Here is a 12,845-nt window from a genome sequence, read left to right on the forward strand (position 1 = left end):
GACATAAAACCTATTTTTATTCTCTTTCTTATGAATAGTTTTTATTTTTTTTTTATCTATTTTATTCTTTTACTTCTATTTTTAATTATGTATTTAAATTTTTTAATTTGTATTTATTTATTTTAATTTTTTATGTTGAACTGTTCTATGTGAGGCATCTTGAGATGGCTTTTGTTGTGATTTGGTGCCTTATAAGCCAATTAAATTGCAATTGAATTGAAATTGAACAACATTTTATTGAGTCTTAAAGTAAATAAATATGAAATTGGTCATTGGATCCTTAAACTTTGGACATAATAAACTCTACATGGTGGATCCTTGAGAGCCGCGCAGCGTTTGGAGCTGTGCCAATGGAACGGAGGATGATTCTCTTTTCTTGACTGCAACAAGACAAGAGTCCCAGTTAGTGACTTTAATCCACACAAAAGTAACTCACGATATTTTAATGGCTTTGAGAGGGGTTAAGAAGCGGACTTGCCATTTCTGAAGAGCAGCAAATCAAAGAACCAACAAGCTAGTGGATCGAAACATTGCTTCATTGGTTCATGCTTCAAAGTGGTGTCGCGCTGCAGAAACGGTTCATTACAGAGCCGCTGCAGGGTCTGTAATCAACTGAGAGGAATGATCAATTTCCCGACAAACACCCTCAAAAACAACGGCTGCTCTGAAGGACCGATAAGGGAATCGTTAAGCAAAAAGGCTATTGATATCGGTGGATCGAATCATTTCTTAACGATACTCGAAAAGAACCGGTTCTCGATACCCAACCCTATTCAGGCCTGAGGGGAACATTTGTTTCATGGGTATTTTGGCACCACTTGTTTTTGCAGCCATATAGGATATGTGAAAATACAACATGACATGTAAAAGTCTAGCCCCTTATTACATACAACACAGCACCATTTCTTCAGATGTAGTTCCAGAAAAACGAAAAGAAAAAATTTGATGACTGTGATACTGTATGTTCCGAGTAAAATAATCTAATTTATGTTGGTTTCTCCCATTTGCAAGTTTTACACTGGATGCCCTTCCTGATGTAACTCCAGATGTACAAAGGGAACAAGCAGGGGGGACTTTGCTCCTCAGAACCTCTTTCTGGGAGGCAACCACTGTCAATGTTAAAAACTCACTATATATGCACATTTTATATGGCATGTAACATTTACTTTGTGTGTGTAAAATGTACATGTCGTAGACTGTATTTAATCTTGTAATTCTTACAAATGGCACAAATATACATGGTGTTTTACATGTTTACTCAAATGTTTTGTACATGTGCTCCTTACTGATACATGTACAAAAACAAGTATCATGCCAAAACAGTCTCCACAAGCCAGATGTTGTATTTACGAGGTCTGTTAGAAAACTATCCGACCTTTTTATTTTTTGCAAAAACTATATGGATTTGAATCATGTGCGCTTGCATCAGCCAAGCTTGAACCTTTGTGCACATGCGTGAGTTTTTTCACACCTGTCGGTTGCGTCATTCGCCTGTGAGCACGCTTTGAGTGAGCAGTGGTCCACCCCCCTCATTGGATTTTTATTGTGAGGAAAATGTCTGAACGATTTGGAGCTTTGCTGCATCAAACCATTCAGAAGATTAAGACGGCTTTCAGGGACGATTCTATGGGGATCACACAGATGAAGGAGTGTTACAACCGGTTTAAAGACGGCGCACAATGGCGGAGAGCACGCCGCGCTCCGAGCGGCGATCGACAGGCTGAAACAACCAGATCATTTCCAAACTGAACGCTGTGTTGATCCGGGACGTCGTCTGACTACTACAGAAATGGGAGAAGAGGTGGACATACCACTTTTTCGGCACATTCCACTGTTATGGGAGTTTTTGTCATGAAAAGACGTGCGGAAGAATTCGCGCGTCGGGACTGAGCAGCTCATGGCGCGGGACAAAAAGCAACACCGTGATGAAGCCTCACAGGACATGTTGTGGCATGTCCAGCTCGTCCACAATTTCTCGGATAGTCACACGACTGAAAAGCCACCGGAAGCCGTCTGAATCTTCCAAATGGTGCAAGAGCTGGGCATGTTACAACATGTCCTGTGAGACCAACACAGAGGTGCTTTTGTCCCGCGGCATTAGCGGCTCCGTGGCGAATTCCTCCGCACGTCTTTCCATGACAAAAACTCCTGTAACAGTGGAATGTACCAAAAAAGTGGTATGTCCACCTCTTCTGCCATTTCTGTGGTAGTCAGACAACGTCCCGGATCAACACAGCGTTCAGTTTGGAAATGAGCTGGTCGTTTCAGCCTGTCGATCGCCGCTCGGAAGGCGGTGTGCCCTCCGCCATTGTGCGCCGTCTTTAAAACGGTTATAATACTCCTTAATCTGCGTGAAAAAAAACTCACACATGCGCACGAAGGTTCAAGCTTGGCTGATGCAAGCGCACATGATTCAAATCCATATAGTTTTTGCAAAAAATAAAAAGCTCGGATAGTTTTCTAACAGACCTCGTATGTATGTTCACACAAAGATGGATGTATTTAAATTTGAGAATGAGTTTTTTTTTTTTTTACTTGGCAGTTGATTAGTTTTCTTAATGAAATTGGAAAAGTCCATTTTGATTTTTGTTGTAATAGAAATGTTTTAAGATTATAATTTGTTTTTCTACTTGCTGATTTAGAAAATATGGAAGCGTATTGCATTCGCTGGATAAAAAATTTTTTAACCACTGATCTCGTAATTACGAGATCCTGATCTCGTAATTACGAGATCTCATAATTACGAGAAAAGATGTCGTAATTATGAGATCTTGTCTCGTAATTACGAGATCCTGATCTCGTAATTATGAGAAAAGAGAAAAGATCAGGTGTGTGACCACTGAGGGACACAACGGGGCTCACTCCCACCCAGGCACATGCCAGTCTGTGTGCCCAGCAACAGTTTAGTGGGAAATCCACACTTTGTGCTTGCCGTGGTGTGGATCACAATGCAGTGTCGGAGGTTACAAATTGGCCTATTTTCGATTATGACTCGGGCACTCACGCTTGGACTGGAAGTACGGAAGCGATTATACACACACACACACGCACACACAGAAAATAAATAAATAAAAACAATAGCTTGATCTCATAATTACGGCAACGTGGAGCAGAATTTCTTGTTATAACGTGATAATTTCTCGTTATAACGTGAAAATACCGCATCATGAAATAACATAATTTCATATGACGAAATAACGTGATAATTATCACGTTATAACGTGATAAATATCACGTTATAACATGAAACTTTTCACGTAATTGCATGATACTGAGCCAAATATATATTAGGGCTTGGCAGCTCAGAGCTTCCGTACGTAAGAAAGAGAGTGACGTCCAGCACGCCAGACTGGGCTTTCCGCCGGAACAGTCCCAAGGACTTGAGATACCTGCAGTGTTGACATACTAATATTAATATCATCCTCATTTTTAAGAAATATCAGTATTTCCCAGTGTCTCAGACCGAGAAGGTGGTAACAGCAGATTAATTGCGACAGCGCCATCATGCCCGCTGATCATTGAGGAAGCGCGCATATGGGGAAGCTGGAGACCACTGATCTCGTAATTACGAGATCTTTTCTCGTAATTATGAGAAGATCTTATCTCGAAATTACGAGATCAGTGGTCTATTTTTTTTTTTTTATCCAGTGAATGCAATATGCTTCCGTAAGAAAACAACCCATTATGAGCTCTACATCTGTCAAAATTCTCGTGTACGTCAAACCTTTGCACAGTGGTATATGACCATGGAGGTGGCAACAGTTTATTATTAAAGTGTACACATGAACTGTCTATATAACATACTAAATCAACTCATTAAGAGGAACACTTTTTTCTCTTTTCAGAACACTGCTTGCTTAGAGCAGTTTGAGAGGTTGAAAACTTTGGGCACTGGCTCTTTTGGCCGTGTTATGCTGGTGAGGCACAGAGAGACCGGGCAGCATTTTGCCATGAAGATCCTCAACAAGCAGAAGGTGAGCCGTTGCAGTGGGATGGATGTTGTTGGTAACAGTCACTGTTGCTACGCTATAGTGAAATACCAAGAACTTCAAATCTGTAATTATGACACCTGAGACCTTCATGAAAACTGAAATGAATTGCTTCATTGATTGGGCACATGTAACAATTTATGTATGTGATTGTGTTTTACTGGTTAATTTACTAGCTCCTTGTGCCACTGGACAAAAACCTTTAATGTGGTCCTTTGTCAGTCATCTCCCATGATAGTTACCATAATGTCCAGACTATGTCAAACCAGAGTATTAGTTACGTCTGTCAAAAAAAGAAAAGTGTCACGATGAGGAAAAATAAACGGTCCATTGGGGCAGTCACATTTATTTTTGAAATATAGTGTTTCAACTTCATGAAACAAGAAAGCCCTGCTATCAAACTCATTTGCATTGTATGGCAGTTGCCTAGGCATGACCACATAACTGTACCATTGATAAAGGAGAATTCCACCCAGTTACAACCTAGGCTTTATTTTTAGATGGTTTAGGGACCATCCTTTGACTTGCGACAAAAATTTATTTTATCAGCAAATTATTTATTTATGACACAAACACCACATTAGCAAGCAGACAATAACAGGTTAATGATTGTTATTGTATGAGGGAAAAAAATAATTCATAGTAAACTTTTTATTGCCAGTAAACAGACAAAAGTGTCATTACAAGTACCAGAATCCAGGGACTGTTTCGATGCGGAGCTAAATGTGTGCATGTTCACCTCAATAAATGCAAGTAAATGTTTGAAAACAACCTGTTATGTAGTTTGCTTTACCTTAGCCCAGTGGTGGGCACAGTTCAGTTAATCCGATAACAGATAATTATCAAAGCTAATGCTTTTGCTAGCAGATTAGCCTTTTCAGATAAGTTTTAAAACCATCATTGGACCCATTATCTTCCGATAACTTTCAGTCCGATAACATTTTTTTGCTGATAAAGTGAGCAAAGTTTAACGGTCAAAAATATTTCTAAACCCGAAAATCAAACATTTTAGTCCATCTGTTGTGTATTTGTGGCATACTGGCTGCCTGTCGCTTGCTTTTTTTTTTTTTCTTCCCCCTGTCTGCATAGTAATGGTAAGTACCGCACTGGCAGAACCATTTATGAACATTAATACACATATATGCAATTTATTCTTGCAAGACAGAAGGTATGTAGCGTGTGTGTGTGTGTGTGTGTTTGACCTCCATCCGCCCTTCCCGATCAGCCTACAACAGCCTACTCAAAGCCAACCGACAACTTCTATCAGGAAGGGCCGTCCACCAAAACAACACAAAGACAGACAAGAACGAAAGACAAGTGGTGAAGGCAATAACTGTGAAGTGAGACACCGAGGAGACGGGGCCTCAACCATACAACATACCAGGACAAACAACCACACATGAACAAACAGTGACAGCAACAGTCTGTTGTCTAATTAGTGAGCATCCATACCCTAATCTAGGACACCAGAGTGTTAATCTCCTTGAGAGCACCCAAAACCGAATTGTGGTGATGGCCACAAACATGCAACCATCCACACACAGAGACCCAGATCACAGCTAAATATCCGATCACTACTGGGGCTGGTGTGTTGGGCCAAGACTAAAGTACAGAAACGTATCATATCACATGGACCACTCCGGCTCATCGAAGCCATACAGTCAGCCATGAGCGACGACGGTAACGGGCCCAGGATGCGGGGCCCCAGGAGAAACCAGGATAAAAGGGCAGTGGAAGGGCACAGGGGTCAGGAAGGGCAGCCCCCAGAGCCACCGGGGCAGACGACGAACCAACAGGGGAGCAGCCCGGCGGTGCCGGAATGCATCCCTCCCCTCACAGAGGCACGGGGAGCAGCCCCATACCCAAGGGAAGCACACAGGGCGCCAGCAGAGCCCATCAATAGGGGGGGACATCAGTAAACAAACAAAAATGTCATTACAAGTACCAGAATCCAGGGACTGTTTCAATGCAGAGCTAAATATGTGCATGTTTACCTCAATAAATGCAAGTAAATGTTTTAAAACAACCTGTTATGTAGTTTACTTTACCTTAACCCAGTGGTGGGCACAGTTCAGTTAATCCAATAACAGATAATTATCGAAGCTAATCGTTTTTGCTAGCGGATTAGCTTTTCAGATAAGTTTTAAAACCATCATCGGACCAATTTTCTTCCGATAACTTTCAGTCCGATAACATTTTTTTTGCTGGTAAAGTGAGCAAAGTTTAACGGTCAAAAACATTTCTAAACCCTTAAAATCAAACATTTTAGTCCATCTGTTGTGTATTTGTGGCAGACTGGCTGCCTGTCGCTTGCTGATGATGTCATCATTAAGCACAAGGTGTGATTGGCCGGTCGACGTAGGCAGCATTGTCGGTAGTGTAGTTCAGGTTCACTTTGGACATTACACTGTTACTGTCTGCCCGACACAAACAAAACAGACTAATTTTAACATTATTTTATTTTATTTCTTTGTGGCTGATGGGATAATTTAATCGCCAAGACTCGGTGGGGGACAGGAGCTCTCACGGCGTAGCTGTGTGTACAGAGGGGACTTTTTTCACTGTGCAATTTTAATTTCAGTTTATTTAAAAGGAACCATGTGCAATTAAAACATAAATGTTACCATTTGATGCCGCACCAGAGTTAGCCTTAGGCTAATTTGCATCTGCAGTCCCTGGACACAGATAAATATGACACATATAAAAACATCAAATATCACAAATAAATACAACACAACCAAGACATTAAACATCACTCAACAGATAAAAACATATAGCAACACTATGTATTGTAAATAAAATGCCCCTCATAAGCACACACACGTATACATAATCATCGGGTGTAGCAGCATGCACAGTACACAACACTACACCCAGTCATGCACACTCCTCGTCACAAAAAAAAAGTGCGAACATATTAGTAGGTGCATTGTTGTGAGCCTTTTAAATATTTTTTGATATTAACTTTAAAAGCACCAAATGAATCACAATTTTTTATGCTGTCTGGAATAGCGTTCCATTGTGTAACACAGGGGTGGGCAATTAATTTTTACAAGGGGCCACATAGGGAACCTGAATTATGTCCGAGGGCCACACATCAATAACTCGGCTGTCTCACATTACAAATTTTACAAAAAAATTACCTATTTAATAGCTTTTATAGGTCATTTTTATTATTGTGATAATATGTAAATATTTAAATATACCTAAATAAACCTCTCTAATGATTTGCAACACACGTATTAAGTATTAGCTGCCTCGTGGCATGGTAGATGGATAGGTAAGAAGCTGACTAGCTGTGCTACTGTTTAGCAATCGCTGGTAGCCGTTCCAAGGTGGAGTAGCTACTGCCAGCCTGGTGAGAAGGGGCAGAAAGACATGTAGGATACGCTGTGGAATTGGCATAAAATATTTTTGGTTGTTATTAACATTCCATTCAGTAAGCTCACTGACAGTATCTCTTGACTGGAGCAATTGTAAGCTGAAAGTATGAAAATGTTTAACCTAGGAAATTATTACTAAGGGATTAATTTTATTCAGTAAGACTTAGAACATACAATAGCAGCCCAGATGGAGTTGTGCACAACACAGCCCTTTTCTTACTGTATATTAACAGAAATCATATTTACCTCATGGCCTATGCAGCACAATTTCCCTACTGTTACCATGTTCTTCTCTATATTTAAGGACATAATACGTTAGGGGATTAGGAGTTGGAGCGTGCGTGCGTGCGTGTGTGTGTGTGTGTGTGTGTGTGTGTGTGTGTGTGTGTGTGTGTGGTGCCTTAGCTTTGGTGTCAAATAATGCTCTGACTAGATTTGGTGTCCAACTTACAGTGTTGTGTGTGTTAGTGAAATATTGCTTTGCTTAACCCTCGTAAGGTGTTTGGGTCTGTGGGACCTGTTTTCAGTTTTTGCTTAAGGAAAATGGTATGAATATATATTTTTTTCACATTGAGATTCACTGGCCAGGGCTCATACCAGGGCTCATAATCAGGAAAAAAAAAGTTAGTGACCTTATCCTCCTCTCTCTCTATCTCTCACCCTCAAAAACATACATACACAGAACTTCACATACATTCTTCTTTAGCATATGCTTCCAGACATCATATATATATATATATATATATATATATATATATCCATGTGACGGTGAACCAATTCCAGTTGGACACTCACATTGCACACGTCATCGCACAGCTTCTATGAGGAGTACAAAGATGGCTTGAAAGTCTGCGGAGTTAACTTTTCAGCAAAAAAAAAAGTAAGTTTCTATCTCATATCATTCAAAAGTTATTTATAATTTAGTAAAGCTTGGTCTTAGCCGTCATATACGACGGCGTCGGCTCCAGATGGTTAAATGGTATTTATCTGTAATAGTTTTTAACTTCCTCCTTGTAGCTTTATCCTCCCAGTTAAGATTAAAATCCCCCATTAAAATAATTTCTTTGTTGTGGTCACATTCTTTCAAAATTTCAGTGAATTCTTCATAAAATGTATCGCTAGCAGCTGGGGGTCTACAAAATAATAAAATACATCTGCTGAGACAAAACAACTTTTAGTGCGAGATATTCCAAGGAAATTGCCAGCTTGAAGAATATACATTTGCACTTAATAGAATCTTTCACATACATTAATACCCCACCCCCTTGTCCCACAGTCCTGTCTCGCCTGAAATATTAGAATCCACTCACTGTAAATACATTAATAGGAGTAGATTGTTGTAACCATGTTTCAGATATGCACAAGAAGTCCAAGTTAGAGTTCGCTCGTAAATGAGTCAACTGTTCAGTTTTTGAGACAGTGCTTTTGATGTTTAAGTGATCACCGAGAAGTCCTCTTGGCTTCCGCTTAGGATCCCCTACCATCGACATTAACGCTTGTCCGATTGTCCGGGACAGGTGTAAAATGTGATCGGACAAGCAATATGCTCAAATCGTCGCCCGACCAGACAAGTGGAATTTTTTGGTTTAAAACGTTCAAATTCTTTATTTTCATCACTCGGAACCAAAATACCTGACCACCGCCTTTTTTGTTTTCTTATTTACATCACGTGTTGTCTCGCACCTCGCAAGAAAGCGTCTTTGGTTTTTCCCGCCACTCTCCCGCATCGGACAATCAGAAAACATGATATCACAGGGTTCTCCCCAGGCAATGGAACAACAGCGCCGCCATCATAGTGTCATACTCTGCCCTGCCCTCAGGTCATTTTCTAAAATCCAGCCAGGCTGAACTGCCTGCTTCCCATCCTCCGCTGGCAGAGAGCCGAGCAGCGCTGCAGGTCAGAGAGCACAGTGGAAAAAAAACTCTGTCAAAGTCTTCAGATAAAAAGAGCTCCTTCTGCTTGCATAGCTCCAGAAATTCATTTATAGGCTTTATTTTACAGTTGAAAGCCTTCATGTTTCCAAAGTTTGCTCAAATACGGTGTGAGAGTGAAGAGTCTCTCGTTCCCTCACACACACACACACACACACACACACACAGACAGAGAGAAGGGTATTAACAACAGACGCTCCACGCTGTAAAAAAGCAGCGAAGCAATTTTAATAAATGATCATTTTAATAAATGATCATCTTCACCACACAGTAACGTATGAAAAACCGATTCACAAAGTTTTTTTTCATCCAGGATTCATTATTAAAAGAGCAGATTTACTCCTTTACTACTTCCAGAATTATTTTTTTCATTTTCTTGTTATTATTGTTGTTTATGCACTAATCAGATCAAATTACCAGATCAAATTACTTGTATGTGAGAACTTACTTGGCAGTAAAATTGATTCTGATTTGACAATCAAATCAGTCCAGATTTAGCTCTTGTTCAAACAAGACAATTAGGGTTTTTATATATATATATATATATATATATATATATATATTAATAAGTATGCAATTCCACTCAAATGTCAACATGACAGAAAAACTCTACCTGGACTCTTACTGGATTAAAGGTACAGTGTGTCATTTTTAAAAAAGAGCACATGTTATGTCCATCAAATATTGTGTTTTTAAACTTTTCAGTGTCATTTATTTTCTTAACATAGACAGAAAAATACAAAAAAAGAACTTTGATATTACAACATAAGTGTAATTTTTTTTGTCTATTATTCTTGCTTTCAATCAAATCAAAATCAAATCAATTTTATTTATATAGCACCAAATCACAACAACAGTTGCCCCAAGGCGCTTTATATTGCAAGGCAAAAGCCATACAATAATTACAGAAAAACCCCAAACGACCCCCTGTGAGCAAGCACTTGGCGACAGTGGGAAGGAAAAACTCCCTTTTAACAGGAAGAAACCTCCAGCAGAACCACGCTCAGGGAGGGGCAGTTTTCTGCTGGGACTGGTTGGGGCTGAGGGAGAGAACCAGGAAAAAGACATGCTGTGGAAGAGAGCAGAGATCAATCACTAATGATTAAATGCAGAGTGGTGCATACAGAGCAAAAAGAGAAAGAAACACTCAGTGCATCATGGGAAACCCCCCAGCAGTCTTAGTCTATAGCAGCATAACTAATGGATGGTTCAGGGTCACCTGATCCAGCCCTAACTATAAGCTTTAGCAAAAAGGAAGGTTTTAAGCCTAATCTTAAAAGTAGAGAGGGTGTCTGTCTCCCTGATCCGAATTGGGAGCTGATTCCACAGGACAGGAGCCTGAAAGCTGAAGGCTCTGTCTCCCATTCTACTCTTAAAAACCCTAGGAACTACAAGTCAGCCTGCAGTCTGAGAACGAAGCGCTCTATTGGGGTGATATGGTACTAAGAGGTCCGTAAGATAAGATGGAACCTGATTATTTAAAACCTTATAAGTAAGAAGAAGAATTTTAAATTCTATTCTAGAATTAACAGGAAGCCAATGAAGAGAGGCCAATATGGGTGAAATATGCTCTCTCCTTCTAGTCCCCGTCAGTACTCTAGCTGCAGCATTTTGAATTAACTGAAGGCTTTTCAGGGAACTTTTAGGACAACCTAATAATAATGAATTACAATAGTCCAGCCTAGAGGAAATAAATGCATGAATTAGTTTTTCAACATCACTCTGAGACAAGACCTTTCTAATTTTAGAGAAAAAAGAGAGAAAAAAGCAGTCCTACATATTTGCTTAATATGCGCATTGAAGGACATATCCTGATCAAAAATGACTACAAGATTTCTCACAGTATTACTAGAGGTCAGGGTAATGCCATCCAGAGTAAGAATCTGGTTAAACACCATGTTTCTAAGATTTGTAGTGCCAAGTACAATAACTTCAGTTTTATCTGAATTTAAAAGCAGGAAATTAGAGGTCATCCATGTCTTTATGTCTGTAAGACATTTCTGCAATTTAACTAATTGGTGTGTGTCATCTGGCTTCATGGATAGATAAAGCTGGGTATCATCTGCGTAACAATGAAAATTTAAGCAATGCTTTCTAATAATACTGCCTAAGGGAAGCATGTATAAAGTGAATAAAATTGGTCCTAGCACAGAACCTTGTGGAACTCCATAATTAACCTTAGTCTGTGAAGAAGACTCCCCGTTTACATTAACAAATTGTAATCTGTTAGATAAATATGATTCAAACCACCGCAGCGCAGTGCCTTTAATACCTATGACATGCTCTAATCTCTGTAATAAAATTTTATGGTCAACAATATCAAAAGCAGCACTGAGGTCTAACAGGACAAGCACAGAGATGATGTCTGAGGCCATAAGATCATTTGTAACCTTCACTAATGCTGTTTCTGTACTATGATGAATTCTGAAACCTGACTGAAACTCTTCAAATAGACCATTCCTCTGCAGATGATCAGTTAGCTGTTTTACAACTACCCTTTCAAGAATTTTTGAGAGAAAAGGAAGGTTGGAGATTGGCCTATAATTAGCTAAGATAGCTGGGTCAAGTGATGGCTTTTTAAGTAATGGTTTAATTACTGCCACCTTAAAAGCCTGTGGTACATAGCCAACTAATAAAGATAGATTGATCATATTTAAGATCGAAGCATTAATTAATGGTAGGGCTTCCTTGAGCAGCCTGGTAGGAATGGGGTCTAATAGACATGTTGATGGTTTGGAGGAAGTGACAAATGAAAATAACTCAGACAGAACAATCGAAGAGAAAGAGTCTAACCAAATACCAGCATTACTGAAAGCAGTCGAACATAAAGATATGTCTTTGGGATGGCTATGAGTAATTTGTTCTCTAATAGTTAAAATTTTATTAGCAAAGAAAGTCATGAAGTCATTACTAGTTAAAGTTAAAGGAATACTCAGCTCAATAGAGCTCTGACTCTTTGTCAGCCTGGCTACAGTGCTGAAAAGAAACCTGGGGTTGTTCTTATTTTCTTCAGTTAGTGATGAGTAGTAAGATGTCCTAGCTTTACGGAGGGCTTTTTTATAGAGCAACAGACTCTTTTTCCAGGCTAAGTGAAGATCTTCTAAATTAGTGAGACACCATTTCCTCTCCAAGTTACGGGTTATCTGCTTTAAGGTGCAAGTTTGTGAGTTATACCACGGAGTCAGGCACTTCTGATTTAATGCTCTCTTTTTCAGAGGAGCTACGGCATCCAAAGTTGTGCTCAATGAGGATGCAAAACTATTGACGAGATAATCTATCTCACTCACAGAGTTTAGGTAGCTACTCTGCACTGTGTTGGTATATGGCATTGGAGAACATAACAAAGAAGGAATCATATCCTTAAACCTAGTTACAGCGCTTTCCGAAAGACTTCTACTGTAATGAAACTTCTCCACTGCTGGGTAGTCCATTAAAGTAAATGTAAATGTTATTAAGAAATGATCAGACAGAAGGGGGTTTTCAGGGAATACTGTTAAGTCTTCAATTTCCATACCATAAGTCAAAACAAGATCTAAAGTAT

General features: G+C 39.6%; 1 pseudogene; it reads left to right on the top strand.

Annotated features, from left to right (window-relative positions):
• The window catches only part of LOC117526246, a 207,199-nt pseudogene that overhangs the window by 37,604 nt on the left and 156,750 nt on the right, over positions 1-12,845 (top strand).

This window comes from Thalassophryne amazonica, chromosome 15 (assembly GCF_902500255.1).
Source record: "Thalassophryne amazonica chromosome 15, fThaAma1.1, whole genome shotgun sequence".
In the NCBI taxonomy this organism is placed as follows: domain Eukaryota; kingdom Metazoa; phylum Chordata; class Actinopteri; order Batrachoidiformes; family Batrachoididae; genus Thalassophryne; species Thalassophryne amazonica.